This window comes from Euprymna scolopes, chromosome 15 (assembly GCF_053919585.1).
Source record: "Euprymna scolopes isolate OS-2025 chromosome 15, ASM5391958v1, whole genome shotgun sequence".
Taxonomy (NCBI): domain Eukaryota; kingdom Metazoa; phylum Mollusca; class Cephalopoda; order Sepiida; family Sepiolidae; genus Euprymna; species Euprymna scolopes.
In genome coordinates this window covers 80,757,540-80,776,723 of record NC_136496.1, presented here as the reverse complement: position 1 = coordinate 80,776,723, position 19,184 = coordinate 80,757,540, and the positions used below count along the sequence as shown (strand labels likewise).

The 19,184-nt window shown below is 33.3% G+C and overlaps 1 protein-coding gene across 4 annotated transcripts in view; it reads left to right on the top strand.

Moving 5' to 3' along the window:
• Nucleotides 1–19,184, top strand: part of LOC145293938 (sodium/potassium-transporting ATPase subunit beta-1-interacting protein 2-like) — a 249,386-nt gene that overhangs the window by 20,729 nt on the left and 209,473 nt on the right. The window lies entirely within an intron of this gene.

Below are 19,184 nucleotides of genomic sequence, written 5' to 3'. Positions count from 1 at the left end.
ATATAAGCAAAATAAGGATTTGTTGTAGTTTTAAATATGGACATAAACTTACCTTGATTACTATTTATTTGTGTGTGTGTGTGTGTGTGTGTGTGTGTGTGTGTGTGTGTGTGTGTGTGTGTGTGTGTGTGTGTGTGTGTGTGTGTGTGTGTGTGGTATGACATTATCATGTTGATACACCAGTTCTCATCAGATCACTGAAGTTATACAATCTTGAGCCTAGTTAATATAAGATGTGTGACCATTTAGGAATTCTAGGCATTGTATGTGCTCTCTGCTTATCTCAGCATTGTTTCCAGTCATCCTGAACCTCCACTTGCCACAGGTATTTAACAACACTGACTCAGGAGAGGTGTGGTTGGAGATTGTGCAAATCTTGCCACAAAAATTTTATGCGCAGGCCTACTTAGAGTGGGTATCCATAATCTGTCAAGACTAAACGATCCTCCCATAATTCCATGCAGAGCCTAACACACACACATTCTTGATGATTTATAGATGACTATATGAAAAATAAAAACTGAACACTTTGGAAAAAATTGCTTGAACCATACATCCCTATCTTTGACGTATATACAAAAAAGATAATACGGAAAATTGAAAAAATAAAAAAAGTTATTACTAAACAGAAGCTTTCTGTTTTTAACATTGTCTGTCTGAGTGAAAAAATGCTGCCTAAATATATGCAAATTTATGTGTGTGTGTGTGTAATTATTAGGGATATGACAACAGCATATTCTTTTCATTGTTTTGACTCTCAAGTATATATCCGACACAGACACAGTTTCGAGAACCACATCACTCTCTATAAAAAAACATAAGATATCAACGGATACACACCCGAGAGTCAAAACAAAAGAATATGCCGTTGTCCTAGCTCTAGTAATTATATATTTCAAATATTTACTAATATACTGTGTAAATATTTTTATTTCAATATTTACTTCAACTGTTCAATACCTGAGTAGAGAGAGAGTAATAAAAACAATGTTTTCTGACATGAATTATCTTTGTTTCAAACTTCCCAGAATGAAGTACTTGTTTGTTGAAGGTATAAAATGGCTAACTGTGATCTGAGGATTTATCTTTGTCAGGTAAAAAAGAAAAAAATTCAATTATCTTGTTGGTAAAAATAAACAAAACAGCAACGACCAAAAAACCGGTCTTATGAGAACAAGGTCACCACACTGATAGGTTGGCTGATACCCGTTGGCATTTTACCTTTTGTTGTCGCTTGCTTAGGTCTTTTCCTACCCCCTCTTTACTGAGATGATGATGGCGGCTAGGGAGGGAGGGGGTACAGTATTTTAACAGATCACATAACTTTGAGGATTAAACGATGTCAAGATATTTTTCTGGAGCATTTAATCATCTGAGGAAAAGAAGCTTGGGATTTTTTTTATAATCGTTTACAATTATTAGTGGAATGCTTTTGTGAAAAATTTATTTAAAAACAAAATGTTTTTATTTGTATATTTGGTGCTTGCACAGAATAGTGAACTTTGGAAACAAACACATTTTAGGTGAAAACATCACATATTTGTGTGTCATGCCGAAATAAGTATAAATTCCAAAAGTTATGAAAAAAATGATCCAGTAGAAAAATAATTTGAAGTAAAAATAAAATTTATCGGGTTTTATAGTTTTATCTTATGTTTTAATGTGGAAAAGTTATCAAAATCCAGGGGAGGTAACTGAAAACGATCAATTTGATAATCCTCTATTTCAACAGATAGTTATGATTTTTTTTTTTTTTTTTTGTAGTAAAAAATACATCTAGCACATCTACTGGATCATTTTTTTTTTTTTTTTTTTTTTTTTTTGCAGTTATTGGAATTCATACTAATTTCCACATGATGTAATGTTTTCGACAACATGTAATGTTTTCACCTGAAATGCGTTTATTTCAATATCCATAATTCTGTACAAGCACTGTAGATTTTTTTATAGGTTTATAATAAAAAAAACTAGCAGGGTTATCTTGTGTTGGCCGGGATCGAATGAGGAATCCTATGTCCTTTTACATGCAGCTCATAATACCATATTACATTTTAATTATTATTTTATACACTTTTAATATTCAAGCTTTGGGTACTTATGCAGTTTACAACCTAATCTTTGGCAGTTTTGCATCAGCATCGTCGGAAGATGCTGAAGCAAAGGCAGCCAGATGACTAATTCAAAACCCGGCGTTACCCCCTTCATGCTGAGAATGGCTTTCTATTCAGAAACTGTTGCAAAATAAAATATTTAACAAAAATAAAATATAAAAGAAAAAAAGTTGTGGATTTTTCAAATCTAGTATTGATATGTCAAATTCTTATTTGGGCCTGATTTTGAAAATCCGGCAAGATAGCTTTATATGTTGGATAACGCTGATTAAAATAGAAGAGATAAAAAATAACTGCATAGAGTAAATATAATGAGAAGGGGAGGGAGCAGCCCAAGAAAAACGGTCAGTAGTTCTGGTCATAAAATGAACCAACAAAATTTGTCCTCAAAACCATAGCAACCGAATGAGTCTTTCATCCAACTGTCATCAAGTGCCATTTTCCTTCTGTTTTTATTGAGAGACTGTGGCAGAGTTCGAATGTAGCAGATTTGTTTGGACTGTGGAAGTGAACCCCGTATTTGAAGATTCCACAGTTTCTATTACAACTAATGGGGAAAACCCAGGTGTGATCATCTGTGAATATATGGCCGGGTGAAAACGAGGCTTCTTTTTTTTTTTTTTTTTTTTTTTTTGCATGGATGATCTTTTATCCGAAATTATGATTAAAAACAAAAAACTAGCAAATATATATTTCCCGCCGGTCGCATATTCTTACAAGCCTGGAAGTACAGTATCATAGCAAGCGAACATAGACTACACTGTCTCTTAAAGGAGATGATAATGTCTGGGAGGATAGTGTATTAGTGTCATGACAACAGATACTTCCCTGAATTGAGAATTATAGAATAGTGTAATAGCACAGTTAATAGTAGTAATAGTATAGTTTTGGCTTCAGCTAGAAACCACCACCACCGCCATCATCATCGTAGTCATGTTTAGTTTAACATTCATTTTACATGCTAGCACATATCGGATTCCTCTAAGAAATTAATTTCTAAATTAACCTATCTCTGCACAGGTCTTTATTTATCCTTATTTCAGGTTAATTTTGATTGCTTTCTGTCATGTTTTCCTTGAACCTTCTTCTCTAAATTGTACCTCATTGGCCGTACCTGGCTTCTATATAGGTAGAAAATTGCATCAGGAGTGAGATATACTGGAGCGGTAGAAGGATCCCACCATTTTTCCAGCGACTTTGGCAATGAATTTGATATGTGTTCCATTTCAGATTGGGAGTAAAGGTCAAGCCCAGAAACTTGCCAAAACATGAAGCCTCTCCAAGACGAGAGCCATTCGTTTCAATTGATGTCGGATGGGCATCAGTGTTGATGATGTAACGATAGAAGCTTGGTTTTAGATGTATTAAATGTAACCAGCCATTTCTTTCTCCATAGTACCACGTGCTCAAGATCAAAGAAGAGAGAATCAGAGAACTTCATTTACAGTCTTTGATGTGCTACCATAGATGGTAGTGTCATCAGCATAAATGTCTACGAATGATGTAAGGATGTGATTTAGAAGATCATTGATGTAGATCAGGAAGAGTTGGGCCCAGGATGAACCCCTGAGGGACTTCAGCATCAATACTGAAAGATTCTGATTTCTGCCTATCAACCACTACTCTTATGAACCTATCAGAAAGAAATGATTTAGTAATTGAGAAGACATTTCCAGCTATACCATAGCTGGAGATCTTGTAAAGTAGACCTTTATGTTATACGAATCCCTTTCATATGTTAAGAGCAATTGCCCTAGAGAGGAAGCTTCCATTGAGATTTGTTAATCCTATGAGATATAACTGTAAGCATGTCTGCTGTAGATCTAGCAGAACGGACAGCATATTGCATGTTACTAAGAAGTTTATTTTTGCTGAGATGGTTGACGACTTTATTTAACAGATTCCAGCAACTTCCTCACGGCGCAGAGAAGACTTATTGGCCTGTATTGAGGAGGAGATGGACGATCACCTGAATTCTTAAATACAGGGCATACTGAGATTTTCCAAGGTGTTGGGAAGCATTTCTCCTTAAGACAACGTTTAAATAACTTTGTAAGTATGGGCGCTAGTTCTGGTTGAAGCTTTTTGAGCACTATAATTGGAATACCGTCAGGGCCAGTTGCTTTACTGGAATCAAGGTTTTCGATTAGCTTGGCAACATCACGTACAGATATTTGTATGTCGCATAGCATGTTTTCAGATACATGAGGAAATACTGGGGGTTTGCGGCCTTACATATAACTATTTTTGCTTTCTTTTTAACTGATTTTAGAAGGGATCATTGCTACATCCGAGTTTAGCTATTATAATTCTATTTTTGTCTCATCTATATCCTATTTCTTCTAGTTTGTTTGTCTGTCCGTTCCATTTTTTTTTTTTTTTTTTTTGGTGGGGAATTACTGGGCAGATCTGTCTGAAATTTTCTATGGACATTTGATATTAGGTTGGTGCAAAATTAATGTTTTTTGACTTTAAGTTGAACATCAAAAAACAACATTTTTGCACCAACCTTAGTATTATGATATTTGTTCGATGCACAGTTAGGGATAAATAGGGATTAGTATTTAATGCAAGAAAAGAATTAGCACAAATTTAACCACATTCAACTATCAATTTGGCATAAAGGATCTACTGTAAATCAACGGATTATAATGTTTGCCCATTAAAAACAGACAAAAGTCATATATATATACATATATATATATATATATATATATATATATATATAATATGAACAATTAAAAACTGTAAATCATAATTCGTAAGAATTTATTGTTCGACAGGATACTCAAAAAGAAAAATTAAGATTTCCTTTATCTGCAAAGTTTCAAAGAATGTGATGTTTTCATCAGAGGAAAGATATTATTAGTAACGAAGCTATGAATTTGCTGGTACTGGCATAAATTGAAATTGCATCATATGAAAACTAATCTATATGCAAAAAAGTTAGTGTAAAGAGTTCATGAAATGGAGAAAAGTAAAGATGAAAGAAAAATGTAAACGAAAGGATATGCTGTGGTTAGGTTGTTCCAAAGGGTGAATTGGTCATAAGATTCAATGTTTGATAATTAGAAGACGGATTTAGTGATTCAAATTAAAATAAAAAAACCCAATTGATCCTATTACTTCATTACATATATATATATATATTCTAGCAGGGTGACCCGACGTTGCCCAGGATTGAATGATGATCAACAAATGATTCACACTCCCATATTTTATTATCAAACCTGATGAAATAACCCGTTTTTCAATCAAATTGATTGATTGCCTGCTATAATTGGCGACCCATCACGATGCACTAGGAGGAAGCTTCACATGTCTCTCTCAGTGACTAAGTTCACAATATATTGTAGTCTACATTGCACTGTAGAGAACTTACTATTGATTTCATAAAATTTTTTTGATATATAATGGCTTGTATTAAAGTTTAAAACGCAAAAGTCAAGTATCATGCTTCAATTGCGCTCTAAACAGAAACCTTCATTTCGAACATGCTCTTGTCATATCAAAGAACTTGCTGTTGATTTTTATATGTCTGGCATTGCTGGTTGTGCAGTGATAATGGCTTGAATTGAAGTTTAAAATGAAAAAGTCGAGTATCATTGTGAAATTATACTTTAAACAGAAACATTCATTTCGAGTGTGTCCCTGTCATATCAAAGAACCTATAGTTGATTTTATGTTGGGCCTTTCTGCTTGTGTGATAATAAAACTTTTCAAATGCATTTGCGATGTTAGGCTGTGTAAGATGTTGACTTTGTTCAAAATCGCCTATTCCTTCTTTCTTTGGATTATTTCGATCGCTGATACTTATCAAAGACATTCCAATACAAAACCTATCTAAAAACACTGCCAAACACATAAAGGACCTGTTAACATAATACCAGATTTATATGGCCTTGATATGAATCTCCCTACCTTTGCATTGGGCCAACTTCTCCAGACAGAGGTAAACTGTCATGGCGACCTAAATAAAGGCACTTACTCATATTGTAAATTGATATCGAAATGTAGTGCCCTGTTGTCATCCTCACACATATACTATTTCATATTGTAATTATACCGTACCTTCATGTGGAATTTCATAAAAATCGTCCCAGCCGTTTTCAAGTCTATAGGGAACGAATTCAGATACACTGTTATAGCGATAAAAAGGGGAATAATTCTAAAAAAAAAATAAAGTTAGTTATCACCCTTTATCAGTCCTTAAAAAGACTGGAGTTCTAGAGGGAGAGTCAAGCAAGATGGCGGCATCGTTGGACACTGAATATCCTTCTGTAAATAATTTAATGTTTCTGCCGCGAATAAAATGTGTTAAAATACAATGCGCTTGTCTGCTTGTTATTAGAATATCCAGTGATCCCGACATCACATTTCTTTTTATATATCTCTATCGGTATAATTATATAAATGCAACATTGTCTGTGTGAACAGATTTTCTTTAAAATTTAAAGAACTTTAGTGTATAAATCTGGGAATGATCTTAGTTAAGTTATATCTCAGAATACCCCCAATAATTACCGATAATCGAAACCGTTATTTTAATTTATCTATCATCTGTAAAGCCATTTTTCTATGTTGTCACTTTGCAACAATGATAGAACAATGGGCCGTGAAAATTCTACTGTGGGTAAGTTGATAGCATGTTTTTTTTTTTTTTTTTTTTTCTCTCCATTAACTGCAAAGAATTTTATAAGACTGGAAAATTTACGTTTTTTTTTTTTTTTTTACGTGACGTGGTCTGTAGGTTCAAACCCTGTGTGAAATATTCGTTGATCATCATTCAATCCCGGGCAACGTCAGATCTTCCTGCTAATATATATATATATATATTCATCCTTGCTGGTTTCATCTTGTAACTTGTCCTAACTTGATTACCTAACCTGTTGCTCAACATGTGTCAACTATCACAAAAGAATCCTTTTATTCTTTCTTCTTTCCTTCCCTTCGTTTTTAATTAAAGTCTGACTTCAAAGTATAAATTATTGCAAAGTATTGTTTCGTCTCTTCCTGTTGAGGGAATTCACTGTAAAATTACGTTCGAATCAATATCTGCCGATGGGAAATTGTTTCACAATTAACGACCTTTTTACGCGGCCGAACCAGAATTTTCGTCTTATGACCTATTTTCCTTCGAAGAGTTCGCTTTTCTCTCATTCACTTCTGCATTTTTTTTTTCTCTGAGCACGAGCAAATACTGTTCGCTGGACATTCGTATTGATCCGCTATCATTTAATTTCTTTTTCTTTAATTGTCTTAAGTATGTACAGTTATTTATTTGACTATATGTTACATGCTCGTGGGTGTATCTGTGTGTGTATATATATATATATATATATATATATATATATAATGTGTATGTACATATATCTATTATATTGTGTGTATTTAGGCAGCATTTTTAAATTTAAGCGAACGTTAAAAATAACTTCTTTTTTTTTTTTAATTTTAATGATTTTTTTTGTGTTGAAATCAAAATACTTAATGTAAAGTTCTATATATATCACAAACTTTTTTGATTCATCGTGGAATCATTATCAAGGTGCAAAAGCAAATGAACAAAAAACTGGAGAAAATAAGATAATTCTAAAAGGTAAAACGAGCGCTTCAAGTTGATTAAGACACCTAGAGAACGTTTTTCATATTGTTCCAGGAGAGATGTTACCAATTTAAATTCTGTGATGCCAGAATTTGTATTACAAGTTAAAATGGTATTACGTTAAGCATTTAAAACTATTATTGGTTTATTACTGGTAATATTATTTATTGTACGTTTAGTTTTGATATTTTATGTAGATAACTTCGAGTATTTAAAATTTTTTAAAAGTTTATTATATTAAAGCAGGGTTAGTCAACGTTTGTTTCCCTAAGGGTTTACAAAAAAAATCCAGTTTGGAGCACAGATAGGCAGATGATAAAGCACTGCAACGCCTTTCTGGCAACTCCTGTAGCTGCACTGGCTCCGACCGTATTGGCTTGCCTTTCTGTTGGACTTTGTCTGCAATGCTGAAAGGAGGACTCTAGTAACTGGGCAAACTCCTTATCGATATCAACATGATTATGCTATTGTGTGTGTGTGTATATATATATATGTATATATAATGCGCACTTACTCTTGAAAAAGCCTGCACTAAACGGGTGAAACGTTGAGTTTTTATGTCTTTCCACCTCCGTTTATATATATATATATATATTAGTGTTAGGACGATTAATCGGTATGGAGAATTGGAATCGGAAAAATTGATGCCTATTTTCCAATGCCAAAACTATTCTTTTGTCTTGTTTTTAATTTTATTTTGTTTAAAGCAAAATTTTCCATTCCTGGTAATAATGATAAAATAATAAATATTGATTTTAAAATACCAGTGAAGCTAAAATCGGTAGATCATCCTCTACATGTGTATTTTGACGTTTAGGAAAATATCTGCCTTTTTTTACAAGGTGGTCACCACTTATCAAGGCCCGGAAGCCACTCAGGGATAAGAGTTATTGTAAGTACAGTATGTTAGTGTGGAGATTTAATAAAGTGTCTACTTAGGGGGGCGGTTCATCAGGAATTTGTTTACATTGGACTTGAAGACATCCAGGTTGTAGTCAGGTGGGAAGCAGGCAGACGGAACAGAGTTCCACAGGCGTGCAGTTCTAAGAAAGAAACTTTGTTCATGGAATCTATGTTTTGATTTAGGCATAGATAAAGAGTGGGGAAAGTTTTTGACAGTGGATTCAGCTAGACGAGTGTTTTTCATAAAAGATTGGCGAGAGGGGGGCCAGAGATTGGAGTTCAGACGAGCACCTGCCATGGAAATAACGATAAAACAAAGATAGGCTTACAACGTCTCTTCTGTGGGAGAGAGGTTGCAGGGAAGAGAAAAGGGTATCCCCCACTAAGCCACAAAGTCTATTTTGTACTCTGTCAAGGCAGGATAGGCTGTTTTTAGCAGCTCCTGCCCAGATATGGCAGCAGTACTCCATCCTTGGTCGAACTTTTATATAGATAGAAAATTGCATCAGTAGTGAGATATCTTCTGGAGTGTTAGAAGGATCCCACCATCTTTCCAGCGACCTTGGCAACAGACTTGATGTACGTGTTCCATTTCAGATCAGGAGTAAAGGTCAAGCCCAGAAGCTTGTCAAAACATGGGGCTTCTCCTAGACGAGAGCCATCCATTTCAATTGATGCCAGATGGGGATCAGAGCATTGATGATGTAAAGATAGGAGTTTGGTTTTAGATGCATTAAAGGTAACCAGCCACGTCTTCCCCCACTGAACCATGCGCTCGAGATCAGAGGAGAGAGAATCAGAGAGAGCTTTGTCATTTACAGCCTTTGATGTGTTGCCGTAGATGATCGTGTCATCAGCATAGATGTCGACGAATGATTTAAGTATGTGTTTAGGGAGATCATTGATGTAGATCAGCATATTTTATTTTATTTTTTTATAGACATCGGATAAAATAACTTAATGGTTAAATAATTAGAGATTTATAAAAAATTGGAATCGGGAATTTAGCATGGAATCTAATTGTATCGGAATTGGGGAAAATATTGGAATCGTCCCCTCACTAATATATATGTAACGACATAATCACGTTGACACTGATTTTCATTAGATCATCAAAGTTAACCAATGATGAGCCTCATCAGTGCTAGATGAGTATACATGGGGAAAATTAGGTGCTGTATGTATTGCAACATAAGAGACGTGGAAATTTTTTGTTTAGTATTTGGAGACAGTTTTAAAAACCACTGAGAGGGATGCATCCTCAATCTCTGTTAAGACATGCATATAGGAGAAGGAAAACTCTGATGTAAAACCTGAGGTTTACTGTCTGCTTTGTCTTGTGCCAGTCATTTGTACCGACTGAGTTTATTAGTGATTTTAAAAATTGGAGATGGTTCTACACAAAGCCTTCACCACTGTAAATAAATAATTTGTGTGGATTTCGGACTACTTAGTTTGAACTGGGAGAGTTGATTGTTATATATCCTATTTCTTTAGGAGTTCAGAGATTGGAACTCTATGAAACACTGGTGTGCCTCGAAGAGTCTATAATTTTGCCAAAATTTATTTCAACAAATGTCACTGTACTTGGATCTCTTGTCACCAGAACATGATTGGTCCCTGCCTTCAAAATTGAATATTATTAAATGTCAAAAATAAAAATAAATGTAATATGTTATAAGCTGGATGCAGAGGAATGCCGATTTTTGGTAGTTTTGCAAGATTTTTTCATAACATAGTGCTTAGTAATAATTTAATAGTAATTATGGTAATAATAATGTGTGTGTGTGTATGATATTTACATCCAGAAACAAAAGTAGTTAAGACTATTAAAATTTGTACTAGAATTGTCCATTGTGCAGTGAGTAGAATACTTGGTAAAATTCAGTTGTGAGAGGGGTTACACTCTTCTGGAGGTAGAAGGGTTCAATCCTTTGCGTGCACAGCACCTGCTGTGCAATTGCGACTCAGGACCTCTTCCCAGATGGCTGACAGATTCATTAAATGAAAGGAAGTTCCATTCAAAATTCTATCAAGATTCCTGAGTCCGACAAGATGCATTTGAAGAAGGTCGGAAATTAGTTTGACTGAAACGTGAAAATAACACTTAAGATAATAACACTTAAGATAAGAACACTTAAAGAAGTAAAATATGAGGGATGAAAATAATAGATTAACACCTTATACAGCCTAACATCAGAAGTGCATTCAAGTTTTATTACCACACAAGCAGAAAGGTCCAGCATATAAAATTAACAGTAGGTTCTTTGATGAGGTGGGAAGGGGTTTGAAACTAATGTTTCTGTTTAGAGCACAATTGAACCATGGTACTTAACTTTTGCATTTTTAACTTTTAATTCAAGCCATTATATATATATAAAAAAAAAATCTGGTTTTATAAAATCAGCTGTAAGTTCCCTACAGTGCAATGTAGACAACATATTGTGGAGTAAGTCACAGCGGGGAGGCATGCAAAGCTTCCACCTAGTGCACCATGATGAGATCCCAACTAGAGCAAGCAGTCAATCGATTTGATTGAAAAATGGGCAATTTCATTGCCTCTGATAATAAAACTATGGGAGTGTGAAGCATTTGCTGATCATCATTCAATCGCGGGCAACCTCTGGTCTCCCTGCTAGTTTGTTTGTGACCTATTGTTCCCAAGTTTGATCTATATTTGCTCGTTTGAGAAAGCCACTGTCCATCTTCTACCACCAACATAGCGCACAAAGCAGCATCGATACTTCAGCTGATTAGGATTGTTGTCACCATTGGAGGCAGTGAGCAATTCATTTTGGGTATCGTTTCCATTGCTATCATAATTGTAAGAAGGTTACTGGGAGGAAATTAACCTCAAATTAGATATTTTTCTTGTTGTATGGGAAGACAATCTGGTAATTTCTGCTCACCACGGTCTCTCTCAACAAAATTGGAATTCCAACAAAGAAATAAAGTAGTTTGATTTATTTTTCAGATTTCTCTTTTGATTGCCACTTTGGATTGGTTTCTTATGTGTTCTTCAACATTGTCTAATATGTTATAAGCTTCATTTGTTCCTGCTCATTTGACTCGTTGCTCTAGTGGTCTTCATCAATTTGTTGTTAAAGTACCTCATTATAATACACTTTTCCATTCCAATAGCTTTTTTCCAATAACTATAGGCTAGTAGAACTCTCTCCCTGCTGACTGTTTTCCTCCTAGCTATAGCCGTCGTCTTTTCAAGACTAAGATCAATAGATATCTCTTATCTTTGTGTTAATCATCTTTTTCTTCTTTCTCCTTACATCAATTGGCTTCATACTTTTTCTAGAGCGATTACCATGAGAACATTTTTTTTTTTTTAATATTTAAAGTTGTAACCATTTTTATTTTATTTTTTATTTTGTTGAAATTAAGTCAGCCTTTGCTTTATCATGGAATTATAAAAAATTGTTTAAGTCTCAGGAAAGTGTATTTCCTTTCAACTTCCGAGTAGCATATGCACTTGAAGCTCTGCGGATATCGTTAATGTTAATCAATACTAAGAAGTGCCATCAAAATCAATTGAAGGATTTTATCTCACTCTGTTGCGTTCATTTTTCTTTTTTAAAGGGCGGCAGAAAAAAGATTCAGTAAGTTAAATAGTTCTGATAGTTTTCAATTTTTTAAATTTTAAATACATGTCAAATGATGAGAAAAGTATATGCCACTGTTTGAGGGGAAAATCAAGTTCAGTAATTCAACAAATTGGATTCTTTTCACTGGTTATTAGTTGAAAACTCTGGTTAAATAATCAATTATTAACTATTCTGCACTTTCCCAAGCGGATTGTAAACTATTCTGCACTTTCCCAAGCGGATTGTAAACTATTCTGCACTTTCCCAAGCGGATTGTAAACTATTCTGCACTTTCCCAAGCGGATTGTAAACTATTCTGCACTTTCCCAAGCGGATTGTAAACTATTCTGCACTTTCCCAAGCGGATTGTAAACTATTCTGCACTTTCCCAAGCGGATTGTAAACTATTCTGCACTTTCCCAAGCGGATTGTAAACTATTCTGCACTTTCCCAAGCGGATTGTAAACTATTCTGCACTTTCCCAAGCGAATTGTAAACTATTCTGCACTTTCCCAAGCGGATTGTAAACTATTCTGCACTTTCCCAAGCGGATTGTAAACTATTCTGCACTTTCCCAAGCGGATTGTAAACTATTCTGCACTTTCCCAAGCGGATTGTAAACTATTCTGCACTTTCCCAAGCGGATTGTAAACTATTCTGCACTTTCCCAAGCGGATTGTAAACTATTCTGCACTTTCAACTAACAGTTTCCGGAGTTAAATTTGACACACCCCTGTCCAGACTCTAAATTAAACACACTGCTGTCAAAGTGTTCTAGTCCAAATTCAGCTCAGATTTTGAAAAACAGGCTTTTTATCCAAATGCCAACATCTTTTGTGCATTTCCAATGATGAGATATTTCATTATTTTGAGATTGTCAGCATATAATTAGAAGCAGTTGTGATTTTTTTTTTCTTTATTCTCTTTGTCTGCCACTGGACACTACATACTGCACAAAATCAGGTTTTTTACCAATTTTTAAGGCATTTAATCACAGAAACCATGGTATGGATTGGGATGAATTATTTTTATAATGGGTCTTGCAAAAATGGTGGGCAAATTCTTTGATTTCAGACCATAAAAAAATTCTTTGTTTGATATTTTTTCTGCAGTTTTGTTCTGTTAACATTGAAGTTCTTTTGTGGATATCTATGTCTCAACTTTCTTTTCTCTTTTTTTCTCCTGGTAGCTGTAGTAATTAGCAGAATTTAAAAGAATAACTAATAACGCTATTATTTTCTCTGGGTGTAAATTTATTTGCTAGACTTTTTAACCAATGATAAACAGACATAAGTTATAGCCTGTTGACTTAGTATGAGTGCTTTGAGAAGTTGCTAATCGAATATGGTTAAATTTGTGCTAATTTTTGCATTAAATACTAATCCTATTAATCCCTAACTGTTCATCTAATGGATACCATATATCATAGCAAAAATTCATACAAAATTTAATCCAGATCACCTCAGTAATTGGCAAGAAAAAAATGAAACCAACAGATAGTGTAAGCAAAATATAATATAGATTTAAGCAGTTTACATATGGATTAACTGCAAGTTTGATGGCCCTCAAAAAAGACATTTTGACAGCATACATCCAAAAAGGCACAACAAATCTTGCTTTTTTTGCCATCTACTTCCTTCCAATGATACAACTTCCTGTATACGTCTAACTTGGGGATCAGCAACCTTTTGGAGCATGGGGGTCAAAAAGTTATGCTGATTTTAGGAAGACCAAGCAGTTTTGGCTACATTGTCATGGGGAACAACAATGTTATTAAATATGCAAATAAATTTACTGTGCACTTGAAGAAAGTATTAAATATAATATGATTATATTTAAATAACATTACCTATTTTACTACAGGAACATAAAAAACAAACAAACAGCAACCATATTTTACATAAAAATTTATTTTTACTGCAGGAATAAAATAAATTACTATTACAATGAACAAAAAAAAAACATATTCATTTCTACACCGAGTCGTAAATGATTTAATGAGAAACTGTCACTGGTTTGATTCATTTATATTTATATGCTCTTGAATAAAATGGCAAGCCAAAGAAAATTCACTGAGGGCCAGATTTGGCTCTCAGGCCAGGGGGAGGGAGGATTGCTGACCTAACTTCCAACTTGGCCTCAAATGAAAAATCCCATTTTTTTGCTTAACCTTATGTAAAATTTTATATTTGAACTTTTTTTTTTTTACACACCCAACATCTAACCTTTCTACACAGGGGTTGGTTAGGGTACTTTTTAAACTGACTCTGGAATAGGATATTTCTCAACCTAATATCTTCACCTCTAAGATCAGAAAGTCAAGATACTGAGTCATTAATTTTTGCAGGCGCTATTTTTTTTTTTTTTTTTTTTTTTTTTTTAACTGAGTCAGAAATCTGGAAGTCAGATTGTATTTCAGTCAACTCCCCAATCTTTTTTTTTTTTTTTTTTTTTTTTTTTTTTTAATAAAAAAAATTATTTGGTAAATGGTTTGTAAGTTATGTGAAAAATATATGCTAGATATTATCGTTATGATACAGAAAATCCTGTTTATTTTGCATATATGTTGTCATTGATAGCATACAGTCTACAAACAATAGTTTATTTGGATTCCTCAGTTTTCCTTATGGAAACTTGGCCCATGTTCTTTATAACAAAAGTGTATTTCTATTCACATTTTGTCAAATATTATATCCTACTTTACAATGGTGGTATATTTCAATAATGACAGCAAACCAATAGAAGCAGCAGCATTTGGTGATTCATTGTTTCTGAGAACTCTCTGTAGATGCCTAACATCTTGTGAAGGTGGTCCTCAAAGTCGTATAAAGATGCTGTGGGGGACAGATTGCTGCGTAGACTGCATAATACCAACAAGGCAGTGGACACCATATGTTGAAAATGCAACCTAGGTGAGAACACAGCAAAACATGTCATGTACAACTGCCATAACATCCATCAACTTACTGCGGAACCACCACTTTGACATACACTGTCAACCAATCCCTTGCTAACACTAGCGGTGTGACAGGTGGATACAAACTCTGAATTTTCCCAACGTATTATAGCCTGGCCTTCAAATTTCTAACTAATTTCATCCATCTCGGTTCTACTCCATCACTCATCTTCAAATCCCTCACTCTCTTTATATTATTAGCAACAGAACATTTATTAAGATTTAGTATCATCAGATAAGCGATCTGCTAAATACAGCTCATATGGTTGCCGATTAGAATGACTATCGTAAGGCGTTGTTTTCGATCTTGCCTCTCACCATCTGCTTCTCTCTTTTTCTTTTTAGTAACTCCATTATTTAATACTAGCATGGGTGGCCGGGTATTTGGAGGTGTATGCTGAGCAAGAAAAAAACAAAAAACGGTCAATTTTTTTAACTTTGACCCCTACTATGACCCCTTAACATTTATTGTTTTGGGCTCAAATCAAGTTATTAAGTTAGATCCATATCCAAGGAAACCTATATCTAAAATTTCAAGTGTTTAGACCCCAAATTGTGGGAGGAGTTTGGTAGAGTTCTCAAAGGTCTAATCCTAGAATTTTGACCCCTTAACAGCCAAATTTCTGGCCGAAAACCGATCACATAGATTTTCCCAAATTTCAGTACTCTGTATATCAAATTTCGAGTCTGTAGACTGGAAATTTACAGTTATTGCGAAGGAATATGTACACAGACACACAGACAGACACACACAGACACGTTCACTTTTATAGATATATAGATATAGATTAATAAATTGTTTAATTGTGGGCAATGCCGGCTAGGGATAGCTAATCACTGATAAGATTTTTAAAGTAATATTTTTTCTTTGGAAAGATTTTTTTTATTTTTTTTTTTTTTAATACTTTCAAAGGAATCACATTAGGAAGCTTTTGCATATTTGGGTTCTTTGATATAAGGGGAACACAAGAAAAAATGTTTTCCTTTTAGTTAAGAAACACAGATGAGAGTTGCTTCTAAAATATAATTCAAGCCATAAATTATTTTGTATTTATCAGTTATGGCACCAAGATTGCTTCCACCTTTTACAACTAGAGTAGGTGTTCATACCAGTTTGATACCTCATTGACACACAATCTGACAGTGAGTTAGTTGCTGTCTGTCTCAGGAATGGTTTTGTTTAGTCCCAAATTTATTGCTGAAAAGCTCCTATTGCAGAATGTTTTTTCTTTTAGTCCAAAATGCACTTCATTTAGTGTGTTGGCTTTTTAACAAGGGTGTAGCCAGTTGTGCTTTTGTCAGAAGTCAACCAGAATTTTTTCCCCTTATTTAAAGCGCCAGTAGGGTAGCCAGATATATTTACGTGTTAATTGTGGAATTATTTTTAGCTTGCAAATCAATTTTTTGTCTGCCATTTCACAATAAGGTCTCAAAGTTTAACTATCTATATTTGCTGGATTTGTTTCATTCCATTTCGTTCAAAATCTAATATATAAACAACTATATGTCTGTCTGTCTCCATACTTTCAAACTCTAGGGGCCTGAAATGATTGGATTTTTAAGGGTCATTCTTTTATGGGTCTTTAGCCAATTAAAATTATTTTTAAGGGTCAAAAATGGGTCAAAATTGAAAAAAAAATCGTTAAACATTTTGTACATTCATCTTAGTTTATTTTTAATTTTTATTTTTTAATCACTTTATATGTGTGTCATGTTGGTACAGTGGTAACGTCACCAGCTTTGAATTCTAGTTTCGATTCTAGCTGATGGTACCTAAATACATTTTTTTTTTTAAACTTTTGAAATCATATAGAATAATATATACAAAGTCTGGAAAAACTAAAATATATTTAAGCATATTTTATGCCTGGGCAAAACCGGGCGCCCTCCTCTCACCCCACTAATATTTATTAATTTATTTTCATTTTTTTTTTGTATTAAAAACAAAATGAAACTGTATCATTTCGTTCATTTTGCTTGATGCATCTAAGTATTTAATTACAACCATAATATGGCAAGAAGTACCAAGGCTTTAAAAAAAAAATATGAAACATGAAAAGTTATGATTAGTGCAACACAAAAAATTGCATTTATTAATCAGGTTGAGTAATTTGACAAAGAAATTATATTAAAATATCTCATAAATTGATCAAAATATTTCAATTTCACATTATAGGAACATTTAATGAACATTAATGGCAATTTTTAGGTTGCTCTAATATGTATATACATAATATTGCCCTAATAATATGCATATACATAATATTGCCTTAATAATGCATATAAATAATATTGCCTTAATAATGCATATAAATAATATTGCCTTAATAATGCATATAAATAAAATTGCCTTAATAATGCATATAAATAAAATTGCCTTAATGCATATAAATAAAATTGCCTTAATAATGCATATAAATAAAATTGCCCTAATAATGCATATAAATAAAATTGCCCTAATAATGCATATGAATAATATTGCCCTAATAATATGTATATAAATAATTTGGCCCTAATAATATTTATATAAATAATATTGCTCTAATAATATGTATATACATAATATTGCCCTAATAATATGTATATACATAATATTGCCCTAATAATATGTATATACATAATATTGCCCTAATAATATGTCTATACATAATATTGCCTTAATAATGCATATAAATAAAATTGCCTTAATAATGCATATAAATAAAATTGCCTTAATAATGCATATAAATAAAATTGCCTTAATAATGCATATAAATAAAATTGCCCTAATAATGCATATAAATAATATTGCCCTAATAATATGTATATAAATAATTTGGCCCTAATAATATTCATATAAATAATATTGCTCTAATAATATGTATATACATAATATGTATGATGAACGAACAAAGCAAAACTTTACTAAAACGAAATGAACAAAACATATTTTGTAAAATATTTGCTACAAAAGTTTGAGCTTCAATGCTTCTACTTGACCTTGTGTCTATATGCCTGCAGAAGATATAAATGTACTGTTAAACAAGTCGGCCATTTTAGTCAATTCGTTATAAAATGGCTGACTTAATTGTGACTCTTCAAAATTAGAAAGCAATTTATAAATTTTTAAAACTCACAAAATTTCTGGCGTGAATTAAATTTCAAAGGCGAAAAAGTCAAGTATTATTGATCATTTTTACTCATAAATCCAAAGGGGAATGATAATTTTTTATGCGCCTCTGTCGTACCAAAGATTCTTTGTCATCAGTTGTTTTTGTAAATCAAGTTCAAATTCTAAAAAGCAAAATTTGATACAAATAAAATGTTTTTGACATTTGAATCCGTTTCTCGGATTATTTTCGAATAAAGTTTTAAAAATTCAATAAAATATATCGCCCCCCTCCCCCCCCTTGATTTTTGAAGAAAAATGTTAAACGTGTTTGTTGCACTACCCTTCCCAACCTTCTGTTTAATGTTAGTCATTTTTTTTTTTTATTGACTTACCTTTTGAAGTTGATAAACCAGATTATTCTGCCATGATACAGCAACAACAAACTGATAACTCAAGACTTTGAACTGGATTTGTTACTGATTTTATTTGAATTCTTCGGACTGCTGCTCTCATCTTGAATGTTATTTTCACAATGTTTCAGTCAATACCTTTGACCTTCTTCAGGTGTCTCTTGTCGAAATCGGTAATCTTTCTGTTAGTCTAACTTAACCTTGAATGGAAAATTGCAATCATTTTCTCAATAAAAACACCATTTCAAATTGAGGCGTGTCTAACAAAGGCTTTCACTGAGACTTGGCCTTTTTGCTAAGAGTAAAGTGTAGTATCTGTTCTGATACTGCACTTTATCTTTTCTTTTATCAGTAAGAGAGAAATTCTTCTAAATAGAAGCAATTTTTATTTTTGTTCCAATCCAGAGTATACCTCTTTGTGGAGTTTCCCCCTATTAAAAAAAAAAACAAAACAAAAAAAACGATCTCATCTGATTATGCCCTTTTGAAGAGGCAAGTAAATATGTACATCTTTT